This window comes from Sciurus vulgaris, assembly GCF_902686455.1.
Source record: "Sciurus vulgaris genome assembly, chromosome: 8".
NCBI classification, from domain to species: Eukaryota; Metazoa; Chordata; class Mammalia; order Rodentia; family Sciuridae; genus Sciurus; species Sciurus vulgaris.
In genome coordinates this window covers 91,383,722-91,401,024 of record NC_136468.1, presented here as the reverse complement: position 1 = coordinate 91,401,024, position 17,303 = coordinate 91,383,722, and the positions used below count along the sequence as shown (strand labels likewise).

The window sequence follows — 17,303 nt, the reverse complement described above, 5'->3', positions numbered from 1 at the left end:
TTAGGTCTGGGATTTTTGAAGGGACTTGACCTGGCATGTGCGTGAGCCTCAAGCCCTAGCCTGACTCAATGCACTGTGGGCAGCGTTCTGGTTAAAGTGCTCCGCGAGGAGGCCTGAAGAAGGGAGGCCAGAGGCATCATGAGTGTGGTCCTGCACAGTCCTCTTCACCTACCAAGGGATGAGAGAAGGTGGAAGCACCATCTGAGGCTGCTCCATCTGGCCTCTGAGTCTACATAGGGCTGCTCTTGTGCAGGGGTTCAGGGCTGGCTGGGCTCAGGACACATGGAGTGGCCCAATTCCATGCATTCACCACTGCACACGGTAGGCCCTGCCATGTCCACTACTTTCCTTGGCTGTTCCCTGATGGGTAGAGGACAAGGTGGCCCTGAGGCAAGAGGGGACAATATGGGAAGGGTAAGAGGTAAACCACAGCATTCCGAGAGTTCAAGCCTGGCTCTGCACACAGCCTGATAGGGACGGTGTGATCCAGCAGGTTATGGAAGATATTCTGTAGCTCAGCCCACATGGTCACAGTTCCCTTAAAGGCACTGCTGTGGCGTTTCCTCCAATCCCTCCCCAACCCCAGACCTGGGTTTTCACCTAATAAACTCCTTGAGGCAGCAACCCGCTCCTCGCATGGAATCTGGGCAGCAAATCCTCTTGGAAAGGGCAGGGAAATCCTCACGGTGAGTCAAAGGCCAAGGGTGTTAGGAACAGACCGCAGACTCCCCAAGCCTTACCGAGAACCTCACTTCTCGGGGACAAAGTTCAGATTTTATTGAATAGATAAAAGTAAACTCTGCAGTCTGAAATTTACTCAGCAACTACCAAACATTATTGCTGGAGAGACTAGCAAGACTGTGGCCTCTCAGGGACTCCCTTTGTGTGGCTATAGGCTTAAGTTCTATTTGTAACATCTACATGGTAAAAGGTAGATTCTGATTCTTTTATAAAACCAAAAGCAGGTTCCCAGCTTGCCAGAAAGTGTTCTCCACCACACAGGTGAGCTGAGCAGAGCTAATCAAAAAAATGTAAAAAAATCTATCAACTTGGGACGTGACCAACCATTCTTTTCCATAGGATGTCTTGGCTAATTTGGGGAAAGAAATTATAACTCCTGTACTTCATCCCTGCATTTATATCATGTCCATGCTGATTTGGAACTTCATTTAAAAAGCCATGGAAAGTCACTGTTTTCAAGTGTGATTAGCTCCATGGAGCTTCAGCCTGCTGTTGCCCTGATAGGTGGCTTTGGGCCCAGCCTCGGTCTGCTGGAATCTTGATATCCTCTGTGAAAAATGGGAATCCAAGAGCACTGACTCAGGATATTGTTGAGAGAAGATGAAACAAGATGTTCTGGAAAGTAGTTGGCGGTGCCTGGCTCAAGGCCCCCTCCTCCGTACCCACCAGTTTCTATACAGCCAGCCTTTCTCATTTCCCCTCTCACTCTTAGGCTTAGAAGTACTTTTCCAACAGACCAAATATGGCAATGGAAGTTCCCAAAGTAAAGTTCAAAAGTGTTCAGCATCAGGATACTGCAGTACCCTAGCTTTGTCAGTGGGGTGGGGGGGGGAGAAAAAAAAAACTAAATAGAAACACTGACGAAGAGCTGTCAGTCTTCATTATTATTTCCAACTCACTGAGCACAGATGGGCAGCACGTCCTCAATGCATAGTAGGCCAGGGGACAGCACCAGTGCACAGAGCCAGGCACATGGGCCTGTGCAATGTCCCAATTGCCTTTCAGCTCTGAAACTAGGAAGGAGCCCTGGGACCACAGCCATTTTGGTTCCTTTCCAGGTGTGGTACAGTATATGTCAGCTGTTTCTAGCAGCTAACTGCCCACTTATAGAAGAAGAAGAAAAAAAGAAAAAAAAAAAAAAAAAAAAAAAAAAATTTCTTTGGAGCCAAAGGCAAAACCATGAACACGAGGGGCATTTTAATCAAAGTAGAGTTGGTTCATGAGGAGACCAAGACTCACGTTACCACATGTGGCCTGGTGGCATAGCTACAGGCCAGGGCCCTCCTAGCACTGTTCTCTCCATCTGAAAACAAAATGAACTGCACCCAGAACTGACTTAAGACTTCTAGAGGCATTACACACTGAAAAAGTGACCTGTAATTTTAAAAAGACTTAAAATAATAGATTATAAATTAAGCACAAGGATGCTAAACAAGTTTTTGATGACTATTTTGGGTGCTTTTTGGAAATAATAACAAATGTCAAAATGTCTCAAAAATTTTTTTTCCTGTCTCATAGTGCATTTACTTTCGTTGTAAAAGGGATATCACAATGTTAACAGGAACCTTTAAAATATGTATAATAGCATGATACCAATGCAGCTATTTTAGTTTTTGCCTATGGTCTCCTGAGCCTTGCCTGAACATCTTCTTTCATAGGTATAGCAGTGCACATTTGCAGTTCTTTCATCAAATGTTTTCCCAGTTGGTTATACAGTCTTTATAATTACCATTAATAGTCTATGAGTTTGAGAATTTGCTTAATTATGTTCCAACTGTTGGACATTCATGTTTCTGGATTGGCTGTGATTATTACAGACAATGTTTGGTGGAATTAAAATGTCTTTACAATTATTTCTTTGCAGTGGGATTACTGAGGCTATGAAATTCTTGCTTATGAAATTTCATTTCTTTTTTAATCTGTGAGGGGTATAATAAATGGTTTAGAAACAGTTAGAATAATGTAGCCATCAATGTCTCCTCTGGGGAAGAATAAAACCCAGTGTCTCTGCCCCTCAGCTGAGACAGTGTCCAGGCTCTGCCTGCACAGGGACATGTGTGTCCAAGTCTCACACTGGCAACAACCACAGCTGATGGGAAGAATTAAAAAGCCCACGAATCGCCATCTGTTTAGGTGGTACTGTACAAGCTGATGACTAATATGCATGTGTCAGGATCTGCAAAGTCAAGGTTTTCCTGGATTTAAAACTTATAGATATGTGTACGTGTGCTTGCTTTGCCTAAACAAACCTGGCCTGACAGCCCCTCAACACCAGGTCAGATGGAAACTACTTCCTCCCATAGCCTTGTAAAGTAGAAATTATTTCACGAATGAGGAAACTGAGGGCTAGTAACATGAATATGTATCATATTAAACAGGATGTTTATAAAAATCAAAAGAAAGAAAGGAGGACTGGGGAGATAGCTCAGTCGGAAGTGCTTGCCTTGCAAGCGCAAGGCCCTGGGTTCGATCCCCAGCACTGCAAAAAAAAAAAGAAAGGCAAAGAGGAAAACCTTCAGGGAAGGGGGCTCAGCAAATGTGGAATGCTGCACCTGGCCAATCTAGGATCTCCAGATCCCTTAGTTCAACCCCTTACTCTACCTGCCAGGAAACGGGTGTCTGAGAACAAAAGCAACCTGCCCAAGGTCAGACACTTATTCCAGGTGGAGCTGGAATGCAAACACAGGCCTTCTGGCTGGTTTTACTGTGCCGCCATTCTGATGGATTTGCAACCTCCAGTTCACTTTGCAACTGATCTTCTTTCTGCCAAGCCTGTTAAATGTGGTTCCAATTTAGGCCAAGCAAAATAGTATGAGGTCTTTTTGTGTTCCTGGCATTTTTTCAGAACAACCACTATTTTCTCCAATTGATGGTGTTAAAAGCTACAGGAACTTGTCCTGTGAACCTCAGAGACAGTCCTAGGCTAGGAGCATCCTGGAGAATGGCAGGTAAGAGTTTCGACTCTACAGAGTCAACAACTTCGTCTGTGCTCACACATACTCCTATCCCCAGTCACAAGACTGGACCAAAGGAAGGAAAAAGGTGCATTCCAAGGAGCTGCAGGGCACATGGGAGAGATTGTCATCACAAGAGGGCAGCATGCTCCACTAATTCATTCATAATATAAAGTGGTCCAGAGTTGACAGTGCATGGGGCCTGGCACATGATTATATTTAATTAAGACTCAAACCCAAGTACATTGTACTAAAAGCAATAATATCTTAAACCCATTCATTCATGAATTCAAAGACATCATAAATGCAGAGAGTTGGCCAAGGACACATTAAATTAGTATTCGGCAAGTTCTCTAGGGACTAAGGGTTTGAGTTCAAATCCCAGTGCTACTAGTTAGCAGCGTGACCTTGGACAAGTGACTCATCTTTTCTGTACCTGAGTTCCCCCTCTGTAACATAGGGCGGATAAAATAGTTATCCCCTTGTAGGGTTATTTATGAGTAAATGAATTAATATAAATTTTAAAAAGGTGTCATTCACAGTAGAACACACAAGTAGTCCCAGCTGTTGGGGAGACTCAAGTGGGAGGATCACAAGTTTGAGGTCAGCCTAGACAACATAGAGAGACCCTGTCTCAAAATAAAATATAAGAAGGGCCAGGGCTGTAGCTCAGTGGTAGTACTCAGTCCCTAATACTAAAATAATAATAATAATAATTAATACAAAGCTCTTCAAACAGTACCTATGTGCAGTCATGACCCCCAAAGTAGAAACCCTTGTTATCCAATTAAATCTTTTCTTTCCAGCATTGCCTTAATGGGAATTAGGATAAGGCTGGAGGAAAAAGGAGGTGTAGTGAACCATCTTTCCTGACCCTAGGAGCATCAAGACGACATCACCATTTCAAACGAATAGCAAAGTCCGGACTTTCAGGCCCAGAGACCCAAGCTGCATTCAAGGTTGAATCCCTACCAATAGGATTAGAACAATCCATCGCCCACTTTTGAAATTGTCTTCACTTTTGTAAGGAAACCACGTGTCTAACCAAACAAGTCCTATAAAGAAGCATGAATTAGGAAAGCCAAAAGCTTGTTTGCATTCAGATTTGATTTTACTGAGAGTAGCTTATCCGGCTTTCCATGGCTGTCTTTCTGGAATTCTTTTCACTCACTCACTAACATTGCTACTGATTTTCCTGCCTGTAGCAAAAACAAGAGCTGGAGAGGACAGGAGGAAGAGAATAGAACAAAATGCGAGGGTAGGAAGTAGGTGGGGTTAATTCCTAGAATCTTGACTTCTACATCCTGTCTTTCTCTCGCTGTGTCCAGAGGCTGCGCTGATGTGTGTGAGGCCGTCAACCTGGCAGCCTGGGCACAGTGAAGTTTTATGGGGTCAGCAAGCTCATCACCTACCGAGCAGCTATGTGGAGCATCCCAGCTGCCCACTGCTGCACTTACATTTCCAGCATGGTGTTCTCCAGATGATGTGTAAGATCTTTTTCCACACCAGGCATGGTGACACCTGCCTGTAGTCCCAGAGAGTCAGGAGGAGGCTGAGGCAGGAAGATCACAAATCCAAAACCAGCCTCAGCACCATAGTGAGATTCTGAAAATAAAAAGGGCTGGAGATGTAGGTCAGGGTAAGACATCCCTGTGTTCAATTCTCAGTACTGGAAAAATAAGGGGGTGGGAGAATCTTTTTCCTTCTGCTGAAATAACACGTGTTTCCAATTTTCCCAATTCATTTTCCAGGAGGACCCACTGGTGGTCAGCAAAACCCTTCCACTTGGTATCAGCAAGTCAAGTTGTTTTCAACTTTTTCCTTATGACCCCACTAAAGAGACTTTTTAGACATGTTTTCTAATCCTCCTCCCCCCAGTACACTTTTATACGTAGATACGCCCTATTTCTGTTTATCCTCCAAAGGACCACGACCATGGAACATCTAAGGTCATTTTTGTCTCTCAAGAACCCATTTCTACTTCCGCAGGGGTGGTATCTCCCTGGTGAAAACACTTGATCAAGTCCGATCCTGGAGGTTCTTCTTACACCGCCACCTCCAAGAAGCTCGAAGAGCTATCTGCCTTTCTACACATTATTCAACTTTGAATTTGATAAGCCTTAATGGCTATAAATTTTACATTCTCTTGCTTTCTTTTCACTCTTTTATCTGTCCTGAAGGTAGTTGTAATCTATGTGCAAAAACTTTGCCTATATCATAAAAAAAAAAAAAAATGCTGTTGCAAAAGAGGAACGATTCCCCTGACAGCTGTGATCTGAAGCACTCTAGGCCCAGAAGCCTCAGAGAAGAATTTCCGAGATGTGTCCCCAATTCTTGCCACCAGCCTGTGGGCAGGACTTGAGGCCACGTGTGCCTTTGCTGCTATTCCACTTCTCTTTCTCACTTCCTGGATCCCCTATTCTCCAGCCCCTCCAAGAGACCCAGGGATGTCCAGAATTCCTCTTTTGCAATAGAACCCAGGCCTCTCCCTGCCCGGGCTGCTGACCTGCCTCATCAGCCCTCTTCACACATCACCATTAAATTAGCTCAACATCCAAGTAATTCAGAAAGTGCAACTATCTAATGAGTTTACCCCTTCAGATAACTTACATATCAGAATAAGAGCCGGCTGAACAAAAATGTTCTAATTAGGCACACAAATGCAGAGACTTAAGGTCAAATTCATCTTCATGTTCCCTCAACTGTCATCTGTGCAATCCCAAGATTCCAGAATGTGGTTGGCATTTCTGGAAGGGTTTGATCCCTGCAAGGTCTTAAGTAGAGCTGAGAAAGTCCATCTGTCCACCTAGTCATCTTACTAATAAATTCTGAATGCCAAGATAGAGTGTGCTGTTAGAAGACAATGGCTAGGTTATGTCTGGCACTTTTTTAACCTGCTTACAAGTTAGTAAGTTAGACTGTTAGTGGTTCATGATTCTGGCACAGACACAGCCCACTGGGTCAGAGACACAGAACTCATTTGCAGAACAGCAGACAGCATGAGCACTGGCATGTTTGCACCAGTTCCCACACTCCTTATCCCCACAGGGACAGTCTGGTGGGGTCCAGGCGAATGCTCCACATACACATACAGTGGCTTTGCAGAAGAACACTGAGCATGGGGACCCTGATGTGTTACAGCAAGCAGCAAGCAAGTTTGCTGTCTTTACTGGAGGAAGATGAGACTTCAGACCTCAAGATTATCTGCAGTCAATTCAGTATCTGCCTGGTAAGAGTGGTCAGGGACTACAACTGTTCACATAACCAGCAAGAAGATGCTCAGGATGCAGGCAGATTAACTCTCTCAACAGTGAGCTAAAACACAGGGACCCTGCCCTCCTAGCACTTACAGTCTACTGGGGAAGATATGAGTACTTATTCAAATCATCAAGCAGATAAATGTCAAATTACAGCCATGATGAGGACTCGGGGTCTATCCTAAGGCACCTTCATCTCCCCTGGAATCAGGGGAGGAAGGTGAGGGATTCGGTAGACAAACAGCCTCAGCAAAGGCCCTGTGGTTGCTGAAAGCTTGGTTACTGCAGCCTACTTCAGGAGGAGGAGTGCAGCATGGGCATGGCTAAAGAAAAAGGCAGGGCCCCATCCCAGGACAGGTGGGGTTTAGACTGTGTGTTGAGACCTGCTAGGAGGTTGTGGGAGCACTCTGGCACAACCCTGATTTCTGTTTTTAAAAGTGAAATAGAATATCAGAGTTCAACAGTGAGTAGCTTTGAGAAGCAGTATGGATCTAGACCCAGACTGACACTAATTTATTTGTTAATAAAATAAAGCACACCTATTGTTTTGTGACACTTTTCAACATAAAATATGTGCAAATTATACTGAATCTCGATATAAGTTGTTTTCTCATTACGGGTAAAGGTTTAAAAAGCTTAAGGGTTTCAGTCTTTGGGAGTCAGTGAAGCCACTGAAAGCTTTCAGCAGCGGAAACGTGGTGCCATCAGGCTTAGATTTCCAAAGAATGCTTTGGCTACCATATGGAGATTGGTTGGGGGACCCTGAGGCAACCGGGTGGGATGCTCTTGTAGTTGGGGCAGAACTGATAGTAGCTCATGGTCAACACTGGAAGGTGGCAGTTCTGGATGATGACACTGAATACGGAGGTCTTGAGAGCTAGTTTGTGCATTCTGTGGTTGGGCCTTCAATCTGCATTTGAATCCACCTGGAGTATTAGTGCTCTATCAATTACAACTTTCGTGTTTGCAAATAACAGAATCCTCCTCTGGGTATCTTAGGTTAAGGGGGATGAATCCTTTAAATTCATAAAATCTTCTATAAACAGGAGGCTAGAAGACCAGTGTGGGAAATGGGCAGGAATCAAGACTGTTCTGGAAGGCTAAGAAATAGCAGGATCAACATGACCTGGACTCCGCTGACTTTTTAAATTTTATTTTATTTTTTGCAGTGCTGGGGATTGAACCTTGGGCCTATGTGCTTGTGAGGCAAGCGCTCTACCAACTGAGCTACAGCTCCAGCCCCTCCACTGACTTCTAATAGCACCTTTGGTTTCACTCTACCCATACTTAAAGTTCTAAGCAAACACATCCATCTGAACAAGTTTAGGTCCCAGACCATGCCACAGCTGCCAGGAGATAGAGCAAGGGAGGATGTAGGCCCTTTGTCTTCTACAGTAGGAATTGGGGCATTATCACACACACCCACTGCAAGACTACTCACAAGGGGTGGTCCTCTCAGAAGAAAAGGGCTCTGGATTCTGAACCACCACAGTTCAACACATGTCCATGATACTTTCTGATAGGAAATGAAGGACTTGACTTAAGTGCAGCATTCTGGAACAGGAGGAGAGATGGAAGGAGGGGTTAAGGATCAGCCTCTTCTCCATCTTCCTGGCACCACTTCAGCACCCTTAGGGAGCATGGAAAGCTTTCTAAAATATGACTGAGATGGCAGGTAAGAGGGCACTAATATACTTTAGAAAGATGAATTAGAGCCAGGCACTGAGGCATATGCCTTGTAATCCCAGCAATTCAGGAGGCTGAGGCAAGAGGATCTCAAGTTCAAGGCCAACCTCAGTGACACAGTGAGACCCTCAGCAATTTACTGAGACGGCTTCAAGATAAAATTTAAAAAGGGCTGTTAAAGTTCCCCTGGGTTAAATCACTTGGACCATTAAAAGAAAAAAAAAAAAAAAAAAAAAGATATGTTTGATGTTCTTTGTATCCACATATGTTGGAACAAAGTTAAACCTTATTTTATTGTGTATTGCTCTACTTTTTATTATGATAATTAAATACTTAATGCTGAAAAATTTTAAAAGACAAGGGGTATACTTAACTCACAATTCTGGATGGTGGGCACACATACAAGAGGAAGAGAAAATATGACCAGCCAGGAAAGCCAGAGAGCTGGGGAGTGGCCAGTCTTCTTTTATAACAACACTATTTTGAAAACTTGCTCAGGAGTCCCACAAGAACTACCTTAATCCCTTCTAAGGGCATCTCCCAATGACCTAAGGACCTCCACAAGGCTCTGCCTCTGAAAAGTTTTCACAACACCTAAGAACCAAGTCTCCAACATAACAAACCCCTAGGAGACAAAACTATACCCAAACCACGGCAACTGGCAAATATCTTATTCTCAAAGAGATGAAAAGCAATTTAAAAAATAAAATCAAAGTGATTTTTATTATATTCGGCACAACTGACATTAGAACTTCATCCAGGGATTATGAAAACAGACTCACAGCTGGACTTTATTATCAAACTTGCAACTGAGATGTTGCACATACGTGAATGACTTGCCTATCTGTGCATTTATGTTGCAATGGTTATGAGAGATGGTTGCAGTAAATGGTCCTCAATAAATCACTTTCCTTTACCTACATGATTTGCACAGGATAACTGTACACTGGCAAACACAATGCAAACAGAAGCTCAGAAAGTACTTACAGATTGGGGCTTGCCCTCTCTTGCTGCTTGGGACCTTTCCACTACCACGCAAATCATCTCAGGCAGGCCTGCTGGAGACACCCATTTCAGCCAGTACCTTTCTCCAGACAGGAAAGTGAGGCAATGCTAGACCAAAGAGCTCCCCACCCATCCACCTGCTGGTTGTAGCTGCATGAACAAGTCCAGGCAAGAGCCCAAGTTTATTACCCATGAGTCATAAATTAATCATGACTTAATTAAGACTGACTGTGATTTTAAGCCACTACATTTTTGGAGTACTCTTACCCTAGCAAGAAATAATTGAAACAGTACATATAAGTTAAACAAGGCTAACTGCTATAATAGCCCCCACAACATAATGGCTCAAATACAACAGAAGTCTATCTCTTGCTCATACACACAGTCCCAAGGAAATTTCAGATTGGTGGTAGGAGGGTCTCTGTTTCATTCTGTTATTGGGTCTCAACCTGTCAGTTCTTGCCATCTTCCACATGTGGTTTCCAAGGTCACCTTGGGCAATGCCAACCAAATAGTAGAAGCAAAGAAAGCATAGCAAACCAGACATTTTATTGGGTTCAGCTAAGAAATTGGACATATCTCTTCAATTCACATTTCATAGGCTAGAACTCAATCACATGACTCTTAATTACAATGAAGGAGCTGGTGTGTGCCTAAGAAGATGAGGAGACAGTTTGGAGAATGAAAGATTAATGCTAAAGTTTTTTTAGGAAATAAAAATCAACAGATGCAGCATGGCATAGGGGAACACAGGCTGAGGGCTAAAAACATCTGTAAGAGCACAAGATATCCCATAGGATTTCAGTTCCTTACATATTTAAGCATGTAATTTAGGAAAACTACCCAATGCAGGTTGACCTTCATTTCTTCATGTGCAAGCCAGGGAAGTCACCATTTTCGTTGGGTTGTTGTAAGGATTAAAAGTAATTTTACCCCTACACTTAGCAGAGTCTCTAATATGTGATGGTCATTAATAGCTATTAACATTACAATTGCAGTTAGGTTGCATGTTATGAGAACTTGGTGTATGGAGATACATAAGACCAGCACTAAACTTTCCAGGTAACAGTAGTGTTTGATACTCCAAAGAGTATCATAAAAAAAAGAAAAGAAAAGAAAAGAAAAAGAAAAAATAAAGTGTATTTGAAATTTAACTTTTACAATTAGATAGCTTTGCTAATCAGTCTCAGTACTCAGGTCATGTTGTTATGTCCAAATAAGATTTTTAATATTCAGAGATGTGCTAGATTGTCTTTTCCAAAGGTGAACACCACAATATGTCCCATTCCACACACTTTGCTTACCATGTGAATACTAACATGCCTTCCCTTGGATGGTAGGTCTGTCTTCTTCCTGTGAACCTGGGAAGACCTTTGTGTCCTCCTCTACCAGGGTGCAGTGGAAGTAACTCTACGTGATTTGTGAGATGAGATCATAAAAGTCATGCACTTCTGCTTGCTTTCTTGGAACCCTGCCCCTGCAGTGAGGAAGTTAAGCAGCTATGTGGACGTGCCATGTGTAGGTGTTCCCACAAACAGCCCCAGCAGATGTCCCACGGGCAGAGAGCATCAGCCATCAGATGTGAGTGCACTTTCAGCTGACTCCAGCCTCACCCTGCTGCATCTCCACCAACCTGGAGCACAGGGGAGCTGTCCCTGACAATCCCAGCTCAAACGCAGATTTGTGAAAAAAAAATATTGTTGCCATTTAAGCTGATAAGTCATGGGTGCTTTGTTATTGCTGCAAAAATAATTGGAAAACGAAATATTATTAAATTAGTAAAACTTTTGGCTTTGTACAAAGAAGGCCAGGTAAGTAAAATATACTAAATGAAAATGAATAAAGGGAAATATTTTTGAAGCAGTAAGAAAGGATGATTTAGATTTACCTGCAACACCATAACTATCTCCAAAACACATTACATTGTGAAAAATAATCAGAATGATAGGCAGACAACATATTTTAAAAAGACTGAAATAAACAGAATTCAAAGAAATTCTATGTATTTTTCAAATATTTATAAAACCATAATCGAATATATATATATAAGATAGATCAGAAGGACATGTATTAAATAAAACCAGGGTATAAGCTTATAGGAGTGGGAATGGGTAAAAAGGAAAAAAAATTTTAAAAATAAATAAAACAGCCAAGAGAGTATTATGTAATTGCTAAACTTGATTCATAGTTCCTTCTGGCACATAGCTAAAATCTATTTCCTGGTCTGTTGTGTAATTAGGTGTGGCCAAATGATATTAGTCCTAACCAATAGAATGTAGGCAGAAGGAATATATGTTATCTCCAGGACAGGCTACTTAGTAAAGAAAAAATGTCCTTGGCAACTAAAAGATACCAAGGAGACCAGATCCTATTTGGGGTCATAAAGAAACCTTCACAAATTTAATAAATTTAATAAATACACACACACACACACACACACACACACACACATGGAACCAACTAGAAATCAATAAATAACCAAAAGATACCCAAAAAAAATCTCAAAACAGTTGAAAATGATAAACAACACATTTCTAAATAATGCATGTACCAAAGAAGTCTCAAAAGAAATTTAAAAATAATACTGAACTGAATGAAAATACAATATATAAAAAACAACTGATGTACAGCTAAAGCAGTGCTTGCAGGGATATTTATAGCACTGAATACTTAGAAAGAAAGGGGCTGAAGGTGTAGCTCAGTGGCACAGCATATGTTTATAATGCACATTAAAATTTATAACAAAATTTTCACCTCAAGGAATTAGGAAAAGAAGAGCAAAATCATCTCAAAGCAAGCAGAAGAAAGGAAATAATAAAAGAGTAGAAATTAATGAAATTGAAAGTAGAAAAATAGAGAATAGAGAAAATCAATTAAAATAAAAGCTTATTCTTTGATATTTCAATATGATTGATAAACTAGTTAAGATCGACTAAAGAAGGGAAAGTGAGAGGAAAAGGACAGGAGGACAGAAGTGACAAGGGGGACAGGTAAGGAAAGGAAAGACAGAAAGAACCAATGCCTGAAATGAAAGTGGAAATTATTACAGATCCAGCAGACATTACAAGGATAACAAGGGGATATATAAACAACTATGTGTGTAAATTTGACAACTGAATTGAAATACCAAGTCCTTAAAAGCTACAAACTATCAAAACTCACCCAAGATGAAACAGATAACCTGAAGTCATAACCACTAAAAAACTGAATTAGTGGTTTACAATTTTTGATAAAGAAGTCTCTAGGGCCCAGATGGTTTTACTGCTGAATTGTGCCAGACAAAATAATAAATAAGCAATCTTTTCCAGGAAACGGAAGAGAAGAAAACAACTTATAAGAAGGTTTAGGAGGGTAGGGTTGCAAAGTTCACACACAAAAATCAATCTTACTTCTGTGGACTCGCATTGAATATGTCAAAACTGAAATTAAAAACATATAACCATTTACAATTGCTCCAAAAATTTTTTCAGTCTAAATCTAACACACCACAAGCAGGATTTTATGAAGAAAACTATATCTCTCTGATGAAAAAGTTTTTAAAAGACCAAAATAAACAGAGAACAGTGTGTGTTCATGATTCACACATTGAAGATGTCAATTCTCCCCAAACTAATCCATAGGCTTAATGCAATTTTTATCTGAAATATCTTTTTGAAGATAAGAGAAACTATTTCTAAATTTACATGGAAATGTAAGAAAAACTAAAGAAAAGAAAGAAAAGTTGATAGAATCATATTGTTCAGTTTCCTAATTACAACTATATCTCTATAGCATCAAGATAATAAGATACCTGGTGGAGGGACAGAAACATGTGAGTGGAACAGAACACAGTACCCAAAAAAGATTCACACAAGTACAGTCAACAGATTTTGACAAAAAGGCAAAGGCAATTCAAAGGAGAAAGAATTTTTTTTCAACAAATAGTGTTAGAATAATGATATCCTTAGCATAAAAATGAACCTCGACCTAAATCTCACACCTGAAAACCAAATCAACTCAAAACAGACAACAGATCCAAATGTGAAGAGTAAAGCCTTCAAGACTTCAAAAGACAACACTACAGAGAATTTTCATGACCCAGGGCTAGGTGAAGTTCTTAGACATCACGCCAAAATCATGATTCATAAAAGAAAACTAGCAATACGTTGGACTTTACCAAACCACATCATTTTGTTAAGATTCCGTTAAGAGGATGAAATATAAGGTGCAGGTCAGCTGTCGCGCTCATCCTGTGCTTTCCTGCGTCTCTTGGCCTTCACTCACCTTGGGATGCTGCCCTGCCCTGTTCTGAAGTAACCACCATCTCCCCCAGCAAGTGGCCACCGGCCTGTGGAGTAGGGTGGCTTGCAGCTCCCCTTTGTTCAGAGAATAAAGTAGCACCTATGGAGAAAGCCCATGTGAAAACTGATATTCAGATGGCTCTTCCTTCTGTGTGCCACGGAAGAATAGCTCCGCATTCTGGCTGGACTGCAAAGCACTTCATAGATGTAGGAGCTGATGTCACAGATGAAGATTACAGAGGAGATGTTGGTGTTGTGCTATTTAATTTTGGCAAAAAGTTTGAAGTAAAAAAGGGTGATCAAAGAGCGCAGCTCATTTGTGAACAATTTTTTTTTTTAATCCAGATATAGAATAAGTCCAAGTGTTGAATGACATGAAAGGGGTTCAGGAGGTTTTGCTTCTACTAGACAGAATTAAAATTTAGGTCAAGTATAGGAGTTGAGTATGTTACTTTTCTCTTAAAAATAAAGACTTTTGGCTTAAAATGTGTTAGTATTTTTCATGTCTTTAAAGTTAGTTTTAGCTTCTAAAAATTTATTTTCTTATGATAAAGAGTTCCTCTGTTAGTATCACATGGAAACTTTCTTGTGTTCCCTGCAGTTTATGGTTGTGTGTAAATCTGCTTTGTGGTGATCGAATGCAAAAATTTTTTAAAATATATATATTTTTTAGTTGTAGGTGGACACAATATCTTTATTTTATTTTTATGTGGCACTGAGGATAGAAACCAGTGCCTCATGTGTTCTAGGTGAGGGCTCTACCACCATTGAGCCACAACCCCAACCCCTCATGCAAAAATTTTTAAAAAATCAAATGTACATCAATTTCAGATTAAAAAAATACTCAATAAATGATATCCCTTCAAATTAAAAAAAAGAAATACAAGGTGCAGACCAGGAGATATTTGTGATTCATAATTCTGACAGGGGACTTATATTCAGAATAAAAAATACTAAATGCAACAGTAAGAAAATGAAAAGTCCAATTAGAAAATGCGCAAAAAGTCTTAAAACACTTCACCAAAGAGTTTATTCAAATGGGAGGTGATGTTCAATGTTAAGCACATGAAAAGATGTTCAACATCATTAGCTCCTGGAAAAATACAAATTAAAGTCATGATGATATACTACTACACCCCTACCAGAATTACGTGAAAAACAAACAACAACTGCTGATGAGAATATAGAGCGACTGGATCTCTCATACACCAAAAGTGGGAATATAAAACAATGCTCTGAAAAAGAGTTTGGTAGCTTTTTATAAAGTTAAATGTAGACATGCCATAAGACTCAAATTGTACTCCTGGATATCTGTTCGACAGAAATGAGAACATGTGTCCATATAAGAATCTGCACACAAATATTTATAGCAGCTTTCTCTGAATAGCTGACAACTAGAAACCACCAAAAAGTCCTTTAATATGTGAATGGATAAACTGTGGTTCATTCACACAATAAAATCCTACCTGGTAGTAAAAGAAAGAACCATTGCTATGTGCAACACACTGAAGGAATTTCAAGGGTCTTACACTGAGCAAAAAGAAAAGGGTTATAGCACTGTGTGATTCCACTTACATAACTCTACTGAAAAGACGAAATCGGGTTGATGGAGAACAGATCAGTGGTTGCCAGGCAGGGGTTACATTTGTAGAGAGGGTTATGATTATAAAATAGGAGCCTGAGAGCTTCTTTGTGGTGATGAAATCATTTTTGTTCAGGATTGCTGTGGTAGTTAGATGTCTCTATATATGTGATTACATTTCATAGAGTGATGTGGTGAATACACAAAGAATTGGTAAAATTCAAATGGGTCTGCAGTTTAGTAGGCAGCATTTTACAAATGTCATTTTCTTGGTATTGATAATGTACAGTGGTTATATAAGATCATACTATTAGGGGGGTCTAGGAAATGCTGGGTGAAGGTACACAGGGATTCTTGCTACTTTTACAAGTCCTTGTGACTATAAAATTTTTTTTTAAATGGGAAAAATTGATATGGGATTCTATTATCTAGGCTAATAAATTATGAAAAACATAAACTCTGCCTTACAGTTCTTAGTCTGTTCTACACTTTCCTATTTGTAGTTCTCCTTTCTCTGCCGCCCTCCTCCTCCATCTTCAGAAATAACCATACTAATGCAAAGTCTCTTAAAATTGCAGCAGCATTCAGAAGTGGTTTTCTAGAACTTTGTGACTTTGCTCTCATTCCCCACTTCCCACCATTACATCCAGAGCAGCAGCTAAATTCCTCCTATTTATTTGAATGGGGCTTCCAGTGGTCCACAGCTTTGTGGTGTCTTTGCCTTTCTTATAAGAGGAATCTTGCTGAATTCCATTTTCTAGGGATTGCTTCAAAGAAGAGTTCTTTGTAGCTTGGGTTGTTCCTTTCATTACTGATACTCCCTGCAAAAGCACAAAGTGTATGTCATGCTAGGCACCCAGAAAAAAGTTGTAGGAAGACAGAACAAGCCATTAAATAAATTAGAGAATAAAAAGAATATTTTTCACTTATAAAAGAGAACTGACTCAAAATTGCTTTTAAAGAGCCATTTCACTTGATTTCATTGTAATAAACAGATGTGATGATTTTCATAAATTCCATCTAGGTACTAATGATATCTGTGTAATGAATAAAAAAAAAATTGCAGTTTTCATATGAAGAGGACCCTCACAGTTTCTAAAACATGAACTTCTTTCTAATCCTGGCTACATTCAGATCATGTGCCAATGTTAAGGACTTTCCAAATCCTGTCCTGGCCCATATACTGCAAAACTCCTTGTCCTTTATTCAAGAAGTTCATCTTTTCCTGGCTCCAAGAGATGAAAAAACTACTGTACATCGCAAACAAACAATAACAATAATCAATGAAAAAATATTTATTCCATCCAAAAAGCAAAAGAACTAGAAGCCTCTAGAAGACAGCAATGGGGCCTATGATAGGCCCCATTGCGGATTCACATTACAATGACCCTTAGCCCAAGAGGAATCCTCTTCAGTGATGGAGGAAAACCTCTTCAAACTGACATGAGTAGTACTATAAAATCCTACAGCTGTTTCCGTGAGCACAAAATTCTATTTTTAGAATTATACAATTATGAGGTGATAGACTGACTTTCACCTGTCTGATCTGCCTGGAGCTGGTTCTTTCTCATTTCATTTTCCCCCGTCTCCTTCCCTTTCCTCTATTCTTGGCAAAATTTCATGAATTCATCAAAAAAGTACTCTGGTGTTATTTACATACTTATCCAGTCCAGATAAAGTTCAAATGATTTTTTAAAGTTTCTTAAGTTTTACTCATATTGGCTTTTTAAAATTTTTTCTTTCTAAAAATAGCAGAAAAGAAAAAAGTTAACTATGAGCTGGAGTAAGGTCTTGGTTA

General features: G+C 40.3%; 1 protein-coding gene across 1 annotated transcript in view; it reads left to right on the top strand.

The window, feature by feature from the left end:
• The window catches only part of NOD1 (nucleotide binding oligomerization domain containing 1), a 28,888-nt gene extending 27,864 nt beyond the window's left edge, over window positions 1-1,024 (top strand). The window contains exon 13 of the transcript XR_013765646.1: window positions 5-1,024. The gene's annotated coding sequence lies outside the window, so the exon portion shown is untranslated. The remainder of the gene's footprint in view (window positions 1-4) is intronic.
• Window positions 1,025-17,303: the final 16,279 nt, after the last annotated feature.